Source organism: Pteropus vampyrus, unplaced genomic scaffold (assembly GCF_000151845.1).
Source record: "Pteropus vampyrus isolate Shadow unplaced genomic scaffold, Pvam_2.0 Scaffold51, whole genome shotgun sequence".
In the NCBI taxonomy this organism is placed as follows: Eukaryota; Metazoa; Chordata; class Mammalia; order Chiroptera; family Pteropodidae; genus Pteropus; species Pteropus vampyrus.
Window position 1 is genome coordinate 4,927,457 of NW_011888832.1, and position 8,966 is coordinate 4,936,422.

General features: G+C 52.7%; 1 long non-coding RNA gene across 1 annotated transcript in view; it reads right to left on the minus strand.

The window, feature by feature from the left end:
- Nucleotides 1-8,966, minus strand: part of LOC111739590 — a 36,277-nt gene that overhangs the window by 13,092 nt on the left and 14,219 nt on the right. Inside the window, exon 2 of the long non-coding RNA XR_002780318.1 lies at nt 4,008-4,175. This is a non-coding gene — a long non-coding RNA (uncharacterized LOC111739590). The remainder of the gene's footprint in view (nt 1-4,007; nt 4,176-8,966) is intronic.

Here is an 8,966-nt window from a genome sequence, read left to right on the forward strand (position 1 = left end):
TTCATCTTCCTTTGCAAGCTCCCAGTTGCGATGTCTCTAAAATGCTCACGTTTTTCCTTTTGGAAAGCAAGAGAAAGTAAAAGAACCCTCGACCCCGGTCCCCACACTCACACCCCACATGACGAGAGCCCCGTTCAAGTCATCTTGTCTCTTGAGCACGTCCCTCGATCTCCCTGAGTCGATCCCTCACCTGTAGAAACGGAGACACCGGCCCTGCTAGGGTGTGACCATTGCCGGTGCACCCCGAAGACGCCGAGAGCAAAGCACCGTATGAACGTGACGGGGCAGGGGAGAGCGCGCCACGACGAATCCTGCTTTGATTTCTCTGCGTCCGCACACGTTCATTTGTTTGCTTTTGTTTCGTCGTATAACGAGTTGTCACAAACTTAGTGGCTTAAAACGGCACCCAATTATTATCTCACGGTCTGTGGGGCAGCAGTCGGCTGCTTCCCTGGTTCCCTACGCAGCATCTCACAAGGCCGAAATCGAGGCCTTGGCCACCCGGGTTCCCATCTGGGGGCTCTGGGCGGAATCTGCCTCCAGGTCCACTCAGGTTGTTGTTGGTCTTGCAGAACCCTGTCCCTTGTGGCCGCAGGTCTGACATCCCCATGTCTTTGCCGGTTGTCAGCCGGGGCCGCTTTCTGCTCTTCCGGGCTGCCTGCGTTCCTTCCCCTGGGGTCCCTTCCACCTTCGAATGCAGCGAGGGAACTTCAAATCACGCTCACTTTCCATCAAGGGCTCAACTGATGGAGTTAGGCCCACCTGGAAAACCTCTGCATTGTAGGGTCAACTCACTTACCTCTAATCACATCTGCAAAATCCCTTCACAGCCGTATCCACACTCGGCTTTGACGGAATAACCGGCAGAAGAGAATCTTGGGAAGGGGGAGCACGTTTAGAGTCCTGCCTACCACACGGTGATTCTTAAAGTGCGTGTCACAGGGATACAACGACAACAGACTTCTGTGGAGAGGAGTTCGCAGCCGTCACATTCTGGACGGAAGTGCCAGGGTGAACAGACTGAAACCAGTTTCGCTGGCGAGTTTCTCCCTTCAGGACACATCAGAGCCATTAATACGTCAACGTGACGCTTCGCGATGTCCCTTTACCAAATGTAGAGCTACCCGTTTCTGGCCCGAAAACCCGTTATTACTTATAACCCCATTTGAAATACAATTCTCAAAAACGCTAAAGGAATTTTAGCGATTTGTGTAGCCAAGAACCCAGGATGACATGTGGGGAATTCTCTATCTCTTCATACATCCACTTTTAGAGTCGATAGTTCCCAGGTGGCGCGTTATGTACAGGTGCCCTCCGAGGCACGGTTCCGGATGGCTGGCTACCCGAAGGAGTTACCTCTTTGTGGCCATCCAAGCGTGAGGTCCACGGGGTTGTGCCGGCGAGGACAACCGAAGGCACCTGCAGTTTCTGTGGTCTAATGGCTCTCCCTGCCTCAGAGACATTCCCCTGCTACAAGACTCACTTTGCCTCTGAGGAAGTAAGACAGGCTGGAGCAAGGGCCACTCTATGAAACCAGAGGGGATGGACGTTGACAGCGTCAGAGTCTGCTGAACCCCCAATCTGTTCATTGCTCTTCCGGTCTGGGCTTCTCTGACCACTCCCTGGGGCAGAGAGGACCGCCCCTTCTTGGAAGGTATATGTCCCTAGCAAGCATGCTTGTCCCCTGCTGCCCCGTCTCCCCTCCCTCATGCAGGCCTGGGCCCCTGCTCGGCTCAGGCTGGACCTGCGACAACTCTACAACTGAACCCCGTGCATCTGGAATAGGAAAGTGGTGTCGGTTGTACACGATCTTCCCTGAGATCACTTCCAAACCAATTTTTTGTGTTCAATCTTTTCATCTGTGATTCTGAGCTGTGGTTCGTTTTGCCTCTAAGGACCCCTGGCCATCTTTTGGGTTAACAGCCAGGATGTTCTGGGCACTCTAATAAATTGTGACTTCAGGTGGAAGGTTGCTCTTTGCTGGAGGCAAGTGATGAAACATTGTAACAGCGCAGCGAACTTATCAGTGGACTTACCAAAACTAAAAATAAAAAATAAATAAACGAAGAGATTTGATTCTTCCAGCTTGTTTCAGAGTATCTTACTACCGGGGTCAAATGTCTGTCAAAGACTTTTGAAGCTCAGATTTGACTTTGAACGATCTCGAAAGGTTTCTGTAATGCACATTGCTCCATGCCCCATAAACCCAAGGGGTTCGCCTGCATGTGTCTAACTATCCCGTTCAATATCACCGCGGCGCCTAAAAGCGTTTTAATATAGATATTAAATATACCCATATCATCGCTTCGGCGAGAGCCCACGCTGTGCTTTTTCCTCTGGGTCTTCCAAGCCATTTGCTGCTGACATACACTATTAAAACTAAACCTACCCTGAGGAACTCGTCATTTCGCACAGTATCAGGACTAATGTCATCCTTTAAGTAGCTGCGGAGATTGGCCGACTACGGAGGCCCCAGACAACGATGGAAACATAATCGTGTGACATAATCTTTTTTGCAGAAATGACTTTCGTCATCTCTAATATGTTGGTTAGATGCTTATTTAAGACTTATACTATTGAGCGAATATTGATGCCTTCAACGAAATCAAAAACATCAATGCCGCGATTCGATAAAGGATCAGATTCACTTGTGGGGTTCGGGACCGAACTGGGTGTGAAACAGCCCCAGAATCTGTGTAGGAGGTCGGAGGGGAAGGGACAGGGAGACCCGTTTCAATTCTACTACCTTCGTCTTCCGTATCCGCCAGACACCGGCACATACAGGTTTAAAGAATCTGTACAATAATCTCATAAAGGAGGTCTTGTTTTCATCCCCGCTTTACAGATGAGGCAAACTGAAGTTTAGCACGTTCTGTCAAACTGAAGTTCAAACAAGGTCACTGCTAGTATGTGGCAGAACTGAGATGTGAACATGCTTTCGACTCCAAAGTCTGTCTGCAATGCAGTGTATCATCCTCACCGTTGCTAGAGGGACCAGGGCTGTGACAGCTGTCTACTCCACCCACAGGGCAGAGAAATAAGTTTACAATGTGATTCAGCACCTGGGCATCCATTGATTTGGGCAACCAATAGTTCTTGAGCGTCTACAACACACTGGGCACTGTGTTACGTACAGAGAATCCAGAAACGAAAAAGGCCTAGGTCCCAACCCCAACCACAAAGCCAGATGTCTCCACGTGGACCCGCCTGGCTTGGTGGAGTCGGATGCCCACACTGAATCCTGCACAGCCTGGTAGGCGTGAGCATGTTGTGTGCCCGCACAGTTTCGTAGCCTTCTGATGGACTGCGTGGGCTCAGGAACCTCTTCCAACCCTATCAGACCCAGAGTTTCACGAACGAGACTCTCCCCATCACATCAGACTCAGGGGTCCCCAAAGGTGCAGACACCATTACTCCGCAGACAAAACCAGCATCTGTTGTTCACTGTTACACAACACCGTGACACTCATCCACCGTCTGTCTGGTCCTCTTAGCAGCCCAGGAAAGCAGGCATTATTAGCCCGTTTTACAGATGAGGAAACTGAGCCTCAGACAGGAGAAATGATTCACCCAAGGGCGCTTGGATGGAATGATACGGCGGGACGAGGACACCAGGCCTGGTCCTCGACGCTCTTCACCCTCCTGCGGACCCATCACAAGGGATGACATCGTCCGAGAGCTTAGGGCTTGCCAGGCCCTTCGAGGTAGGTGCTGTCGTTATGCCCACTTTAGGGTGAAGGACGCTAGGCACAGGGCGGTAAGTCACTTGCCCGAGCTCACGACACTGGGAAGGGGCAGACACACCCCTGGAACCCCGGCCTCCGACACTTCCATCAAGCTTCCAAGCTCTCCTCATAGGGCGATTATCTTCAAATAAAGACACTTGGTCTTAACGATGTGTCAGATCCTCTGTGGTCACCGTGCTGTCACTCTGGGGACAGAACCATTACTAAAGGTAAAACATGGATAGTATTCATTCTCTCCTCGTCGCTCTGTCCCCCGCTTACCTCTCAGATGCTGGGACCCCGGCAGCCTCGTAAGTTCTGGGGCTCTTGGAAGAGCCTCTGCAGAAAACGAGGGGCTCTACGGCCACGCCAACCTGAACGTGCCCGATCCCGTCTGATCTCGGGAGCTAAGCAGGGTCGGGCCTGGTTAATACTTGGATGGGAGACCACCTAGGAAAATAATAAAAAATAAGGGATTGTAAGCTGACAAGGTCCTTACAATCTGTGAGGTCAACCAAGGGTTGCCTCGCCTAAAAAATAAAAATTGTTTAAAAAAAGAAAGAAAAGGAGGGGGATTTATTTTTCCAAGAAAAAGAAAAATAACTTGCAGGAGGGGTCCAGCCCAGGGGAGGAGAGGGGATGGAGAGAGGGCACTGGAGCTGGTCCTGGGGGAGGCCTGGGGGCGACGGCGTGGGCCTCTGCCTAAGCCACGCGGCTGGTCTGACGGCATTTGGCAAAGTCAAGCCGCTTCTCGTTGCTAGTCATTTTTACCTGCTGCATTTGCATATGCATATGATATCTGTTATCCTAATTATATCTATTTTCCCAGGTACAGACAGACATACCCCCCGAGCTGGGGTGCCCATTAGCAGATCACGCGGGCCTCTGCAGCTGTGTTTTGATTAGCAGAAAAGGCTCTTTGGCATTGGAGAACTGAAATCGCCTTGTAGAGTATGACAAGGGCAGCCAAGCGTCTCGCAAGTGAAAATCAGAGGTTTCTCTAAGGAAGGAGCGAGAACAACCACAACGAATTAAAGGAATAACCTCTAATGGTTTCAACTGTGAAAGCTGTCACGCTGCAGGCCTGCCAGCCATCAGAGCGCGGCACCTGAGCTCTGAGTCAACCCCATACACACTCCTAGAAAGAGGGGATGGCAGCAGGGGCCCCCAGGAGGAGCCCAACCCACCCTTTCTCCAGCAGGGAGGATGTGAAGGTAAAGAGGCCAAGGATGGTTGGAGGAAGGAGTATTACGGGTCATGATCCCTTCCCACCTGCCTCACAGGACTTGCAAAAGGTATTATACAAATCATTATGCAAATCGCCACAGGCCTCTTTTAGACCCTGAGGCTCAGGGAGCCTTTAGACACCTTAAGGTGTCTTCACGATTGCCTGCTCCCACCGTAGACTTCATGCCCAAGCCCTGGCTCCTTCCTTGGGAGGATTGTGGCCCTGTGTTACACATGCGGCTTACGGGTCAACGGGGTCAACAGCTTACGTGTTAAGTGTGTGAATTCTTTGAAACACATGGCATGCTCCTAAGTTCTCTCCTACCTGACCCTCCACAACTGTATAAGGGAGCTCGAATGGAGTTTAATGACCCAAATTGTACTGAGCCTAGAGGCATTAAGGGACCTGCCTCAGGTCAAATGATCAGGATGCACTGAACTTGACCTTGAACCCAGGCGCCCTAAGTCTGGTGCCATTTACTCTACATTTCCGTGATTAAAATATTACTCAGGCAGAATGGTGGAGACCTGGAGAGGCAAGGAACATCAGGAGAGGGAATTACCAATCTCACCCACACCACCACCACCCACACCGCCACCAACACCAATAACAACAACAACAACACCGCCACCGGTAACACCACTGCCATCACCACCACCGCCGCCGACACCACCACCAACAACAACCAAAAGAGGGGTGGGGTTCTCACTGGAGAGGGCCCCGTCGGAGGGGGAACAGGCCCTCGTGAATTGAAAATACTCCTCAGGTGATTACTCTGTGTTCCCAGGTGTGTCTCGTCGAGAGTTATTCATTCTTTCTTTCCTTCACCAAATGTTTCTTGAGGACCTACTGTACACCAGACCTTGTTCAATGCAGCTGGAGGCAGAGGAGGAGCAGTTGTGCTAAAGGCCATGACGATCAGAAAACAGACTGGCTGAGACCAACTCAGACAGGGCAGGGCCTCTGAGGAAGGGCCTCTGAGCCGAGACCCCCATGGAGCATGAGCCAGCCCCTCAAGAGCTGAGGGGAGAGCCTTTTGGCAGGCATGCGAGACGGTCCATGTTTAGAAGCAGAAGGGGCTGAGTTTGAGAACCAGGGAGGAGGTGGGCCTGGCTGGAGCCAGCTGGAGCGAGGCTGACAAGGGCAGATGGGACAAGACGCATTTGGAAAGGAAAGTGGGAAGGAACCCCAGGCCAGGCCTCGGACAAACTCATGGCTTATAAACAAAAGTGTTTTCTTCATTATATATAGAGAGCGTCGTATGTACTATGGGATAGTCCCTAATCCTGTGGTCTTCAAGGAAAGCGAATAAGAGCTAAGTCGGGAGAAGGAGAATTCTGAGAGCAGATCCAGCTCTGCCACTTGATGCCTGTGAGAAACTGGGCAAGTCACCCAGCCTTCTGGGCCTCGGGTGATTCCTCCGTACAGCAAGGACATGAATTTCCTGTGGTGGTCATCTGCCGATCCGGGCCACCTAGAATCCCGCTCTCCCCATTTAAAACTCCGTCTAGGGATCCCCCAGTGGTGTGTACTCTTCATGAAAGATAAGCCTGCCTGGCATCATTGGCGCTCAACAGACAAGATCCTTCGTTCCTGCCCTAGGGAGGGTCTTGGTACACGCCCTGCTTGGAGCAGCAGAGGTGACACATGGAACGGCCCTCCTGCCACCCGGCCCTCCAGGTTTACCGGGTCCTTGCCCCTGTTCACAGCCTGTGTTCCAGCCTCCTGACAATTACGGGGAGACCGAAGATTCTTCCGAGTCCCAACAGTGATCAGTTACATCGGAAGCCCCAATGTCCTTCCAAAAAGCTCCCTCCTTCTTGAACGGCAAGATGGCTTCGGTTGCTTGCAGCCAAGAAGGCCGCCAGATAAAAGGGCCCCCTTTGTGAGGCTGCCGTGAAACTCGACTGAAATCGCACTTGTAAAGCACTGCGCTGAATGTCTGGCTCAGTACACGTCTGCTCTGGAGACTCTGACGGGCTCAGATGGCCCCCAGACAGGGATGATCTGAGGTAAACACAGGGTTTTAATTGAGCAAAGAGGGTACACAGAATCCTAGTTGCCGACTTGGCAACTTCCCCCCCTGCACTCAGACACTGGCTGCCTCTAGTCTCCCGCTTGCCATATTCGCCACGAACTGACATCATTACGGAACGAAGGCGCGGACCGTCCAAAAGTCACAGCAAACAGACAAGAACGCTGAGTGACAATTCTGGCAACAAATTCTCCTTCTTCGCCATGGTTTGCCAGCCCTAATGTGAACAAGCACTTTGCACTGTTGGGACACCCAGCCCATGGGCAGCATGAGGAAGACAGAGCAGTGAGGGGACAAGGGGTCAAGGGCAGGGGTCCAAGACCCCAGACCAGCTCGGGAGTTCAAGCAGTCATCACGGGGACACATGCTGCCTGGCCTCTGCCACCGAGCTCGCGCTCACGTGGTTGAACCTGCTTCCTACGTGACAGCCACGAGTCAGATAGTAAAGCGTGTGGCTGTACTTCGTAATCTGGTACATTCCGGACACCAAGGGGTCATCGCCATCAATGCCATCATCATCAACAGCATCTTCGTCTCCCTCACATTTAGTAAGCTGTCATAAAACCCCAGTGACAGTCTATACATTGTATACACATCGGTCCCTGTCATCTTTACGACAACCTTATGAGGCCAGGTACGATTGCCATCATTAATAAACAGATGCTTAGAGAACCCGAGTGACTTGCCCAAGGTCACAAAGCTAGTAAGTGATAAAGCCACAATCCGCCACCAGGTTTGGGCAGGCGCTTAACCACTCTGCTACCCTCTCAGCCCTAGGAAAAACCTCTTCCCACGTGCACGAGCACCTTCTCTCTCTGATCTCAGCCTGCTTTATTCCAAGAAGACCTTGCTCTGCAGCCCGAACAGCCACAGAGCAGAACTTCCGCCAGAGCGCCTTCGCGTCCGTATGTGGAAGATGCATTCGATGCCCTGGTTGGGGCCAGTGGCAGATCCCATCTCTCCTACATTACAAATGCGTATGTACAAGCCATAAAAACGTCCCCTCAGTGCTTACGGCCATGTATGGATCATGGCCATTCCATGTCATGTGCGAAGTCGGAGGGCTGAGTTTCCACGCTCTCTTCCGCTAGCGAGGCCCGCAGGCTCTGGGCTGTGACTCCCCCCTCACACACCAGTGCTGGGGAGCTAAGGAAAAAGATGATTTATGAATGGGGTCCTAGGCGTTCTGCCCCAGATTAATTGTTTTCGGTCCTATTTAACGAAGGTCCTATGTGTCAGTGGGGGAAAAGTGAATCACAGCCACACCGTTTCATGAGGGAAAGACATCAGAACAGGCACGCGTCTTTCTGAAAGCGCACCGTGCAAGCAGGCCTGCGTCGTCTCTGCGGGGGGCACGGGACGGTGATGTGGAGGGGAGCAGCGTGACGATCGTCATCTACGCGGTCACCCCGGGGGCGGCCGCAGCCCCCCCGTACCACACTGCTGGGGCTGCACTGTGGCCCTGACGTTTTTACTGCTTTTTTTCTCTCTCCGGGGCGGGAGATGTGGGGGCGGTGGAGGCAGGGGCACAGCAGATCGATAAGATGCGTTAACGGAGGTGCCTGAAGCACAGCCATTTCTCAGGCCGGACGCCGGCGGCACCTATCACTAGCAGTCAAAGGCAGCGGGAGACAGAACCGAGGCTCACCTCATCGCAGGCCTGTCTGCCGTCTGCCCCTCTCTGATAAACATCCCCCACACGAGCTCGCAGCAAAGAAAGCATCTCCAGGAGGACCACACCGTCCACCTGCCACCTGCCCTCCCGCTTCCCAGTGACCGTTTCCCTGTGCTGTTCAACAAGTTTTCCCTGGCGGGCGGGCGCTGGCCAGGCCACCTCCCAGGATCCCCACGTTCGACTCCTGTGTGTTGAGTGGAGGGAGCGGATCTCACCGGGAAGGCTGCTGGAGTCCAGAAAGGATGTCACAGAGCCCCACGTGCTCCTGAGAGGCATGCCAAATTAAATCACTCCGGGGAGGCC